This window comes from Schistocerca gregaria, chromosome 9, assembly GCF_023897955.1.
Source record: "Schistocerca gregaria isolate iqSchGreg1 chromosome 9, iqSchGreg1.2, whole genome shotgun sequence".
Lineage (NCBI taxonomy): Eukaryota > Metazoa > Arthropoda > Insecta > Orthoptera > Acrididae > Schistocerca > Schistocerca gregaria.
Window position 1 is genome coordinate 29,580,852 of NC_064928.1, and position 12,616 is coordinate 29,593,467.

The 12,616-nt window shown below is 44.2% G+C and overlaps 1 protein-coding gene across 1 annotated transcript in view; it reads left to right on the top strand.

Moving 5' to 3' along the window:
• The first annotated feature begins 303 nt into the window (after positions 1 to 303).
• Positions 304 to 12,616, top strand: part of LOC126292122 (gastrula zinc finger protein XlCGF17.1-like) — a 139,781-nt gene continuing 127,468 nt past the window's right edge. Inside the window, exon 1 of the mRNA XM_049985953.1 lies at positions 304 to 321. The gene's annotated coding sequence lies outside the window, so the exon portion shown is untranslated. The remainder of the gene's footprint in view (positions 322 to 12,616) is intronic.

Genomic DNA, 12,616 nt, shown 5'->3' on the forward strand with positions numbered 1-12,616 from the left:
GAAATGTACCTATGGCACATATCAAGTTCGAGGCTGTTGTATCTCACCCTAAATACTTGAGGAACCCTGACTGTTTCACACATGATACTGGCTTCCGCACTTATCTCTAGCAGTTACACGTAAGCTGGGAGGGGGAGGGAAGGGAAGCAGGAACGTTCTCGCTGCCGCCGGCAGCCACACTCGCCTCTCCGACACACGTCCTGCGCTGCCTGCCAGGCTCTGCAACACTAGATGTGCTCTTACCACCTCTCACTGAAGGGTTTACCTATATACACTACGTGATCAAAAGTATCCAGACAGCCGGCTGGAAACGACTTACAGGTTAGTGGCGCCCTCCATAGGTAATGCTGCAATTCAATATGGTGTTAGCCCGTCATTAGCCTTGATGACAGCTTCCACTCTCGCACGCATAAGCTCAATCAGGGGCTGGAAGGTTTCTTGGGGAATTGCAGCCCGTTCTTCACGGAATGCTGCACTGAGGAGAGGTATCGATGTCGGTCGGTGAGGCCTGGCTCGAAGTCGGCGTTCAAACACACCCCAAACGTGTTCTATACGATTCACGTCAGGACTCTATGCAGGCCAGTCTATTACAGAGACGTTATTGTGGTGTAATCACTCCGCCACAGGCCGTGCAGTATGAGCGGGTGCTGATGCAGTCGCCATCCCCGAATTGCTTTTCAACAGTGGGGAGCAAGAATGTGCTTAAAACATCAATGTAGGCCTGTGCTGCGACAGTGCCACGCAAAACAAGGGGTGCAAGCCCTCTCCGTGAAAAACACGAACACACCGTAACACCACCGCCTCCGAATTTTACTGTTGGCACTACACACGCTGGCGGGCATTCGCCATACCCACACCTTGCCTTCGGATCGCCACATTGTGTACTGTGATTCGTCACTCCACACGTTTTTCCACTGTTCAATCGTCCAATGTTTACACTCCTTACACCAAGCGAGGCGTCGTTTGGCATTTACGGTCGTGATTTGTGGCTTATGAGCAGCCGGTCGACCGTAAAATCAACCTTTTCTCACCTCCCGCCTGTCATATACTTACAGCGGATCCTGACGCTGTCAGGAGTTCCTGTGTGATGGTCTGGATAGACGTCTGCCTATTACACGTTACGACCTTCTCCAACTGTCGGTGGTCTCTGTCAGTCAAGAGCTTTTGTGCTGTACGTGTCCCTTCACGTTTCCACTTCACTATCACATCGGAAACAGTGGACCTAGGGATGTTTAGGAGAGTGGAAATCTCGCGTACAGACGTATGACACAAGTGACACCTAGTCAACTGACCATCCACTCTGCTCTCTCGCGATGTCTAGTGACTACTGAGGTCGCTGACTTGAAGCATCTGGCAGTAGGTGGCAGCACAATGCACCTAACATGAAAAACGTATGGTTTTGGGGGTTTCCGCATACTTTTGATCACATAGTGTATCGTGAAAATTGTTTAACACAAAAATGATGGGGTTCAAAATATTTTTCCTTGCTAAAAGAAATTCATTTTCTCTATACATGCAAAATAAATGATCGACAGTATATTGGAAGCAATTTTCTGAAATATTGTTTGCTCCTAAAATGTACACACGCAGTTGCTAGTATTATGCGGATATTATGCTAATATTACGATGGTAGTCGGCCGCGACCGTAAAGAGACGAGAACTTTGAGTGTTCGAGGGGAGACTAGTGCTGTGGGTTACCATCCAGCTTCCGCGTTCTCTGATTCCACGAAAGCACAACGGACATAACGGTCATAGAGATCTCTGATTCCTTTTCTTGTGATGAGAGTCTTATTCGAATCCCTTCATGCACCAAGATTAGTCACTTCACTCATTTCAATATTAGAGAAAGAAACAATGAATCAAAATGCAAAGCAAACTGGAGAACACAAAGCACTTGGTAGTGGCTACAGCGCAATTGCCAGCCGCTGTGGCCTAGCGGTTCTAGGCGCTTCAGTCCGGAACAGCGCTGCTGCTGCGGTCGCAGGTTCGAATCCTGCCTCGGGCGTGGATGTGTGTTATTTCCTTAGGTTAGTTAGGTTTAAGTAGATCTAAGTCTAGGGGACTGATGACCTCAGATGTTAAGCCCCATAGTGCTCGGAGCCATTTGAACAGCGCAATTGTTCGCTGCGGTTGGCAGTGGTAGCCAAGATCACGTAAGAAACAGATTGCCCGATCGCTTTGTCTAGCAGGCAACCTACATCTACATATACATCTACACTTATACTCCGCAAGCCACCCAACGGTGTATGGCGGAGGGCACTTTACGTGCCACTGTCATTACCTCTCTTTCCTGTTCCAGTCTCGTATGGTTCGCGGGAAGAACGACTGTCTGAAAGCCTCCGTGCGCGCTCTAATCTCTCTAATTTTACATTCGTGATCTCCTCGGGAGGTATAAGTAGGGGGAAGCAATATATTCGATATCTCATCCAGAAACGCACCCTTTCGAAACCTGGCGAGCAAGCTACACCGCGATGCAGAGCGCCTCTCTTGCAGAGTTTGCCACTTGAGTTTGTTAAACATCTCCGTAACGCTATCACGGTTACCAAATAATCCTGTGACGAAACGCGCCGCTCTTCTTTGGATCTTCTCTAACTCCTACGTCAACCCGATCTGGTACGGATCCCACACTGATGAGCAATACTCAAGTATAGCTCGAACGAGTGTTTTGTAAGCCACCTCCTTTGTTGATGGACTACATTTTCTAAGGACTCTCGCAATGAATCTCAACCTGGTGCCCGCCTTACCAACAATTAATTTTATATGATCATTCCACTTCAAATCGTTCCGCACTCATACTCCCAGATATTTTACAGTTTCCAGTGTTTGTTCCGCTATCATATAATCATACAATAAAGGATCCTTCTTTCTATGTATTCGCAAAACATTACATTTGTCTATGTTTAGCGTCATTTGCCACTCCCTGCACCAAGTGCCTATCCGCTGCAGATCTTCCTGCACTTCGCTACAATTTTCGAACGCTGAAACTTCTCTGTATACTACAGCATCATCCGCGAAAAGCCGCATGGAACTTCCGACACTATCTACTAGGTCATTTATATATATTGTGAAAAGCAATGGTCCCATAACACTTCTCTGCGGCACACCAGAGGTTATTTAATGTCTCTCCATTGATAACAACATGCTGTGTTCTGTTTGCTTAAAACTCTTGAATCCAGCCACACAGCTGGTCTGATATTCCGTAGGCTCTTACTTTGTTTATCAGGCGACAGTGCGGAACTGTATCGAAAGCCTTCCGGAAGTCAAGAAAAATAGCATCTACCTGGGAGCCTGTATCTAATATTTTCTGGGACTCATGAACAAATAAAGCGAGTTGGGACTCACACGATCGCTGTTTCCGGAATCCATGTTGATTCCTATAGAGTAGATTCTGGGTTTCCAAAAACGACATGATACTCGAGCAAAAAACATGTTCTAAAATTCTACAACAGATCGACGTCAGAGATATAGGTCTATAGTTTTGCGCATCTGCTCGACGACCCTTCTTGAAGACTGGGACTACCTGTGCTCTTTTCCAATCATTTGGAACCTTCCGTTCCTCTAGAGACTTGCGGTACACGGCTGTTAGAAGGGGGGCAAGTTCTTTCGCGTACTTTGTGTGGAATCGAATTGGTACCCCGTCAGGTCCAGTGGACTTTCCTCTGTTGAGTGATTCCTGTTGCTTTTCTATTCCTTGGGCACTTATTTCGATGTGCGGTCTTCCTCTGTGAAACAGCATTGGAAAAAGGTGTTTAGTATTTCAGCTTTATTCGTGTCATCCTCTGTTTCAATGCCATCATCATCCCGGAGTGTCTGGATATGCTGTTTCGAGCCACTTACTGATTTAACGTAAGACCAGAACTTCTTAGGATTTTCTGTAATGTCGGTACATAGAATTTTACTTTCGAATTTATTGAACGCTTCACGCATAGCCCTCCTTACGCTGACATCTTTTATCTTCTGTTTGTCTGAGAGGTTTTGGCTGCGTTTAAACTTGCAGTGAAGCTCTCTTTGCTTTCGCAGTAGTTTCCTAACTTTGTTGTTGTACCACGGTGGGTTTTTCCCGTCCCTCACAGTTTTACTCGGCACGTACCTGTCTAAAACGCATTTTACGATCGCCTTGAACTTTTTCCATAAACACTCAACATTGTCAGTGTCGGAACAGAAATTTTCGTTTTGATCTGTTAGGTAGTCTGAAATCTGCCTTCTATTACTCTTGCTAAACAGATAAACCTTCCTCCCTTTTTTTATATTCCTATTAACTTCCATATTCAGGGATGCTGCAAAGGCCTTATGATCACTGATTCCCTGTTCTGCACATACAGAGTCGAAAAGTTCGGGTCTGTTTGTTATCAGTAGGTCCAAGATGTTATCTCCACGAGTCGGGTCTCTGTTTAATTGCTCGAGGTAATTTTCGGATAGTGCACTCAGTATAATGTCACTCGATGCTCTGTCCCTACCACCTGTCCTAAACATCTGAGTATCCCAGTCTATATATGGTAAATTGAAATCTCCACCTAAGACTATAACATGCTGAGAAAATTTATGTGAAATGTATTCCACATTTTCTCTCAGTTGTTCTGCCACTAATGCTGCTGAGTCGGGAGGTCGGTAAAAGGAGCCAATTATTAACCTAGTTCGGTTGTTGAGTGTAACCTCCACCCATAATAATTCACAGGAACTATCCACTTCTACTTCACTACAGGATAAACTACTACTAACAGCGACGAACACTCCACCACCGGTTGCATGCAATCTATCCTTTCTAAACACCGTCTGTACCTTTGTAAAAATTTCGGTAGAATTTATCTCTGGCTTCAGCCAGCTTTCCGTACCTATAACGATTTCAGTTTCAATGCTTTCTATCAGCGCTTGAAGTTCCGGTACTTTACCGACGCAGCTTCGATAGTTTACAATTACAATACCGATTGCTGCTTGGTCCCCGCATGTCCTGACTTTGCCCCACACCCTTTGAGGCTGTTGCCCTTTCTGTACTTGTCCGAGGCCATCTAACCTAAAAAACCGCCCAGTCCACGCCACACAACCCCTGCTACCCATGTAGCTGCTTGTTGCGTGTAGTGGACTCCTGACCTATCCAGCAGAACCCGGAACCCCACCACCCTATGGCGCAAGTCAAGGAATCTGCAGTCCACATGGTCGCAGAACCGTCTTAGCCTCTGATTCAGACCCTCCACTCGGCTCTGTACCAAAGGTCCGCACTCAGTCCTGTCGACGATGCTGCAGATGGTGAGCTCTGCTTTCATCCCGCTAGCGAGACTGGCAGTCTTCACCAAATGAGATAGCCGCCGGAAGCCAGAGAGGATTTCCTCCGATCCATAGCGACACACATCATTGGTGCCAACATGAGCGACCACCTGCAGATGGGTACACCCTGTACCCTTCATGGCATCCGAAAGGACCCTTTCCACATCTCGAATGACTCCCCCCAGTATGCACACGGAGTGACCATTGGTTTTCTTCCCCTCTCTTGCTGCCATATCCCTAAGGGGCCCCATTACGCGCCCGATGTTGGAGCTCCCAACTACCAGTAAGCCCACCCTCTGCGACCGCCCAGATCTTGCATACAGAGGGGCAACCTCTGGAATAGGACAAGCAGCCATGTCAGGCCGAAGATCAGTATCAGCCTGAGACAGAGCCTGAAACCGGTTCGTCAAACAAACTGGAGAGGCCTTCCGTTCAGCCCTCCGGAATGTCATTCGCCCCCTGCCACACCTTGAGACGATCTCCCACTGTACCACAGGGGAGGGACCAGCCTCAATGCGGGCATTATCCCGGGCAACCACAGTGTTAGTCCGATCGGGGGATGCGTGGGACGAGCTGGCCGTCCCCGACAAACCCCCATCCGGACCCCCACAGTGATGCCCATTGGCAACAGCCTCAAGCTGTGTGACCGAAGCCAACACAGCCTGAAGCTGGAAGCGAAGGGATGCCAACTCAGCCTGCATCCGAACACAGCAGTTGCAGTCCCTATCCATGCTAAAAACTGTTGTGCAAAGAACGTCTGAACTAATCTACAGAGAGCGCAAAAAAATCAACACAAAATGTAAGCGGTTATTAAAATACAAGATTGCCTAGTAAATGAAGTAATGCTGCTACTTGCGCACTGCTGACACTGCTCGGCGGCGGAAGGAGACTACGCGATTTTACACTATTCAGGTGCTAAAACGCGATGCTACAACTCACAAATACTATAATACGCACGAAATTTATGAATTAAACAATGCAAGTACCAAAAACACGCAAAGAAATTAGGAATTAAAATATGTAACAAATGAGTGAGCTAGGAATATACGACTTGCTGCTGCAGCTACTTATCCAACGGCGGCAGGGAGCACACTCCCTTGTCAGGGAAAGATAGATTAGGCAGAATTGGTGGTGGAGTGTTTGTGTCTGTCAGTAGTGGTTTATCTTGTAGTGAAGTCGAAGTAGATACTCCGTGCGAATTGGTGTGGGTGGAGGTTATACTTAACAGCCGAATTAAGTTAATAATTGGCTCCTTCTACCGACCCCCAGACTCCGATGATACAGTTGCGGAACAGTTTAGAGAAAGTTTGAGTCTCGTAACAAATAAATACCCCACTCATACGGTTATAGCTGGTGGGGACTTCAACCTACCCTCGGTATGTTGGCAAAAATACTTGTTCAAAACCGGTGGTAGACAGAAAACGTCTTCCGAGATTGTCCTAAATGCATTCTCCGAAAATTATTTCGAGCAGTTAGTCCACGAACCCACGCGAATTGTAAATGGTGGCAAAAACACACTTGACCTCTTGGCCACAAACAATCCAGAGCTGATAGAGAGCATCATGACTGATACAGGGATTAGTGATCACAAGGTCATTGTAGCTAGGCTCAATACCATTTCTTCCAAATCCATCAGAAACAAACGCAAAATAATTTTATTTAAAAAAGCGGATAAAGTGCCACTAGAAGCCTTCCTAAAAGACAATTTCCATTCCTTCCGAACTGACTATGCGAATGTAGACGAGATGTGGCTCAAATTCAAAGATATAGTAGCAACAGCAATTGAGATATTCATACCTCATAAATTGGTAAGAGATGGAACGGATCCCCGTGGTACACAAGAAAGGTCCGAACGCTGTTGCAGAGGCAACGGAAAAAGCATGCGAAGTTCAGAAGAACGCGAAATCCCGAAGATGGGCTAAAATTTACAGACGCGCGAAATTTGGCACGTACTTCGATGCGAGATGCCTTTAATAGGTTCCACAACGAAACATTGTCTCGAAATTTGGTAGAAAATCCGAAGAAATTCTGGTCGTATGTAAAGTACACAAGCGGCAAGACGCAGTCAATACCTTCGCTGCGCAGTGCCGATGGTACTGTTATCGACGACTGTGCCGCTAAAGCGGAGTTACTGAACACAGTTTTCCGAAATTCCTTTACCAGGGAAGACGAATGGAATATTCCAGAATTTGAAACACGAACATCTGCTACCATGAGTTTCTTAGAAGTAGATACCTTAGGGGTTGCGAAGCAACTCAGATCGCTTGATACGGGCAAGTCTTCAGGTCCAGATTGTATACCGATTAGGTTCCTTTCAGATTACGCTGATACTATAGCTCCCTACTTAGCACTCATATACAACCGCTCGCTCACCGATAGATCTGTACCTACAGATTGGAAAATTGCGCAGGTCGCACCAGTGTTCAATCCATTTCCAGTGTAATCCATTTAACTACAGACCTATATCATTGACGTCGGTTTGCAGTAGGGTTTTGGAGCATATACTGTATTCAAACATTATGAATCACCTCGAAGGGAACGATCTATTGACACGTAATCAGCATGGCTTCAGAAAAAATCGCTCTTGTGCAACACAGCTAGCTCTTTATTCGCACGAAGTAATGGCCGCTATCGACAGGGGATCCAAGTTGATTCCGTGTTTCTGGATTTCCGGAAGGCTTTTGACACCGTTCCTCATAAGCGACTTCTAATCAAGCTGAGGAGCTATGGGGTATCGTCTCAGTTGTCCGACTGGATTCGTGATTTCCTGTCAGGAAGGTCGCAATTCGTAGTAATAGACGGCAAATCATCGAGTAAAACTGAAGTGATGTCAGGTGTTCCCCAGGGAAGCGTCCTGGGACCTCTACTGTTCCTGATCTATATAAATGACCTGGGTGACAGTCTGAGCAGTTCTCTTAGATTGTTCGCAGATGATGCTGTAATTTACCGTCTAGTAAGGTCATCCGAAGACCAGTATCAGCTGCAAAGCGATTTAGAAAAGATTGCTGTATGGTGTGTCAGGTGGCAGTTGACGCTAAATAACGAAAAGTGTGAGATTATCCACATGAGTTCCAAAAGAAATCCGTTGGAATTCGATTACTCGATAAATAGTACAATTCTCAAGGCTGTCAATTCAACTAAGTACCTGGGTGTTAAAATTACGAACAACTTCAGTTGGAAGGACCACATAGATAATATTGTCGGGAAGGCGAGCCAAAGGTTGCGTTTCATTGGCAGGACACTTAGAAGATGCAACAAGTCCACTAAAGAGACAGCTTACACTACACTCGTTCGTCCTCTGTTAGAATATTGCTGCGCGGTGTGGGATCCTTACCAGGTGGGATTGACGGAGGACATCGAAAGGGTGCAAAAAAGGGCAGCTCGTTTTGTATTATCGCGTTATAGGGGAGAGAGTGTGGCAGATATGATACACGAGTTGGGATGGAAGTCATTACAGCATAGACGTTTTTCGTCGCGGCGAGACCTTTTTACGAAATTTCAGTCACCAACTTTCTCTTCCGAATGCGAAAATATTTTGTTGAGCCCAACCTACATAGGTAGGAATGATCATCAAAATAAAATAAGAGAAATCAGAGCTCGAACAGAAAGGTTTAGGTGTTCGTTTTTCCCGCTCGCTGTTCGGGAGTGGAATAGTAGAGAGATAGTATGATTGTGGTTCGATGAACCCTCTGCCAAGCACTTAAATGTGAATTGCAGAGTAGTCATGTAGATGTAGATGTAGATGTGAACAGCCACCAGGTGGCAACAGCGTCACACCCTTACTTGTGGAATCAACCACTAGATGTCACTCCGTTCTGTGAAATATGTGGCAACATCGGCCGAACGCGTGCTGCTTTCCACTATTTGGCGTGTGTGAAGTACCAGCTGTTTCTGACATACCAATGGTAGTGGATCGCGTCATGCCAAGGGCCTGCGAGTATATCAACTGTGGAAGGAGTAGACGAACAAATCCAGAATTAAAAATGTTCAGATTTCCTGTCAAAGATAAAGAAAGGTTACACGAGTGGATTTTTAATTCAGTTAAATCAATAAATTAGTTACGAGTAAGAATTAATGAAGAGCCCTAAGCATTCGATCCTATCTACATTTTGTCGATCTTATATTCTGATATAACGTGGCAGCCGCCCTTCCTGTACAAGTATCATATCATATAATTTTTAAATGAAATCTCAGCTGCGATTTGGACTTTTTTTAAATGTTCAAAGTCAAGTGTAGTAGAACTGTCTCAAAATTGAAAATTATAAAAAAAATATGTAGTTTATTCATATTGTATTTAAGAACCAAATAAAGATTCTCCGTAAGGCTGCTTCAATAAGTTTCGTTGCCTTTCCTTAATCACTCTACCATGTTTAACTAGAAAGAAGTAATGTGTTAAATATGAGCAAAACAGTACTGCTGATATGCTGACCGCAAAGTTAAGATGTCTACCATCACAGAATTTTTTTTCTACTTACGATATTTAAAGTTTCACAATATTTTTTTTCCGAAGATATCGTTGTTAAGTGCGTACATGAAATTATATTCGTTTACAACTAACAGTAAGCAAGTGCAAAACGTGGTTATACTTAAGAACGCTTACAGAAATACTTAGAAAGGAAGCAAAATCTGTTTCTTAAACTTATTTACAGTCTCAATGTGAAAAATGTCTTGTAGTTGTAACTCACCTAATCCCTATACAAACTTTATGCAAAATAAATAATTATGTCGGTAATGTCAGGACACGAAACCCACTGCTCAGTGCAATATTTTTCGGTAAATTAACGGATTATATTTCAAAGACGTTGAGGTTTTTTCTAGTGTTAGCCTGCACGTGGAAATCTTTTTTACCACCATAATCCGTATCAGAAGAGCTATATAACAAAGAGGAAATAGACGACATGGGAAGCGAGTGTAAAACCTATGTGACTGCAATACAGTCTGCATTTAAACAGTAGCTCACGAGAAATATTTGTGTATTACTTTTCATTTATTTCATTTCGCATATGATTGTCTGAAGTATCCCTATAGTAGAAATAAACTTGGTTTGTAGAATTACAGGAGCTAATCTGCATTCTTCGATTGAAAACTGAAAAACCATAGCCGATCATGGTCTACAGTCAGTTGTGTGACGGAAGCATTTCGCGCACAACGCTCTAGCCGAACACAAATCAGCGTCATTCACGTCACCGAAGATACAGCGTTGCCAATTCCGCGACATGGACAGGTCAGCATTGTAGCGTCGCCTGCGACATCTGTTGACCGATGGGAAAACTATTTTTACGGTTGCCAGTTCCGCAGTAAAGACGTTCAATCTGTTTCTTACGTGATCTGGGGTGGCAGTTCAGGCCCGCCCCCCGCCGGTATGTTACGCAATCATAGTTCAAAACTCTCCCCACCTAAAACCGTCACGACGTAGTGTCTGCATAATACATCATTAGCTACATTTATTTACGCTTTGAATGTTTCGATTTTACGCAGAATGATGAGTTGTATTCGCATAGATTTCTCAGCCATCAGACACATAAATTACGCTTCGACACATCCAGAACCGAATTCGAAAACTGACTGACTAGAATAATGAAATTTTCTGACCCTGGCAGCGCCAGAACATGCCCAAAAGCAGCAGTGTTTCTTCTGCTTGGTCTAACAAATAAACAAAAGTAGAGTTGATGCAACTGCATAAAATATGTACTGAATACCTAACTGTAATGAGAAGCGGAATATTGTCATGTCACACCATTTTGTTTCGTGCTAAAGAAAAACTGAGTATGTCATTACGCCGGGTCCATAGTATTATTTCACGTCAACGGATTATTTAGATTAAGCGTTCTCGCGTTACACGATTGTCACTGCACTAACATCAAAACATGATGACCTGGAGTGCGATAAAACTGCCAACATGATGCCTACGTTTATTTGGCTTCAATAAATCAACACTAATTTGAGAATAGCTACAAGACAAACAGATACCAGAATCGACAATAGATTTAGAGAAAACATAAAACAAAACGTGGTGTGGAAAACATTTACAAGCTATTCCTTCATTCATTTTCTCTGATATTGGACTTGCTACGCAGAAGGAGAAGAGCATGAACATTGTTCGGGTCCAGAAGTTCATTTGCCCGTTTTCATTCCAGTCATAAGCTACATTTTAGACCAATTTCGAATTCTGGTTTAACTACCTATCTAACTCATCTGTGGGAGTCGGATTGCCATCATTATCTGCCCACAAACCAAACTTCTGTACTTTTGTTCTTGGCGTGAAACACAGACTTTTAATATACTGTTTGGCAAACCAACAGAGTGTAAAAGTACTACTGAAGGGGGAAAAAATTCCGTTCTTAAAAATATTTGAATTATTTTTCAGGATTTAAGGTTGCTCTCAGATTCGGTCTGGACAGTCTGACAAACAGTTCACGTATATTTGGCCATTATTTAAGTGAGAATATACGTGATATGGCCGTCTTTTGTATGGCCGAATTTAGTTTTATTTAGTACACGGCGCTTCAGGAGAGAGCGTCCTATTGTGAATGGTCACTCGAAATTATTTTGGTAGTAGTTACTAAATAGTATTCTTATCTCTCCCATGACTTCACGCCTCTGAGATTGAGACACCATTTCCAGGTTGCCCACAGGAAAGAAGCTAGATCGAGGCGCCTTTTCCTCTACATAATTTTTCTGGCGTATTCGCAATATTTATTTCAGAGATTTCTACGTCCTGAGGATCTTTATTTAAGTGTTTTAGGAGCTTCATCTCCCATCGCAACACGAGGTACATTGTAGGTGATTATTTTGAGGTCTTCAAGAAGGGATGTAAAAAAAATCCCTGCTTTACAATTCCTCAAATAATTTACGTGCTTATGAATAGCAGTTTAACATAAAAATTGTTGTGGTTGGCAGGAGAGCTAACCATATTGCTAAAGGAGGCCGAAATGAACGCGTCTTAGCTCACGCAGGCTGGCGTGAGGTCTGGAACATGACAAGAGAATTAGAATTGAGAAAAACGGACGTAGCTGGTGGAATACTTAACTTTAATCCATTAATGACGAACGTCGCTCTTGGCGATACATGGTTTACAATATCAATAGTGCTGATAATGGCGCATTGCTAGGTCGTAGCAATAACGTAACTGAAGGCTATGCTAACTATCGTCTCGGCAAATGAGAGCGTATAAGTCAGTGAACCATCGCTAGCAAAGTCGGCTGTACAACTGGGGCGAGTGCTAGGAAGTCTCTCTAGACCTGCCGTGTGGCGGCGCTCGGTCTGCAATCACTGATAGTGGCGACACGCGGGTCCGACGTATACTAACGGACCGCGGCCGATTTAAAGGCTACCACCTAGCAAGTGTGGTGTC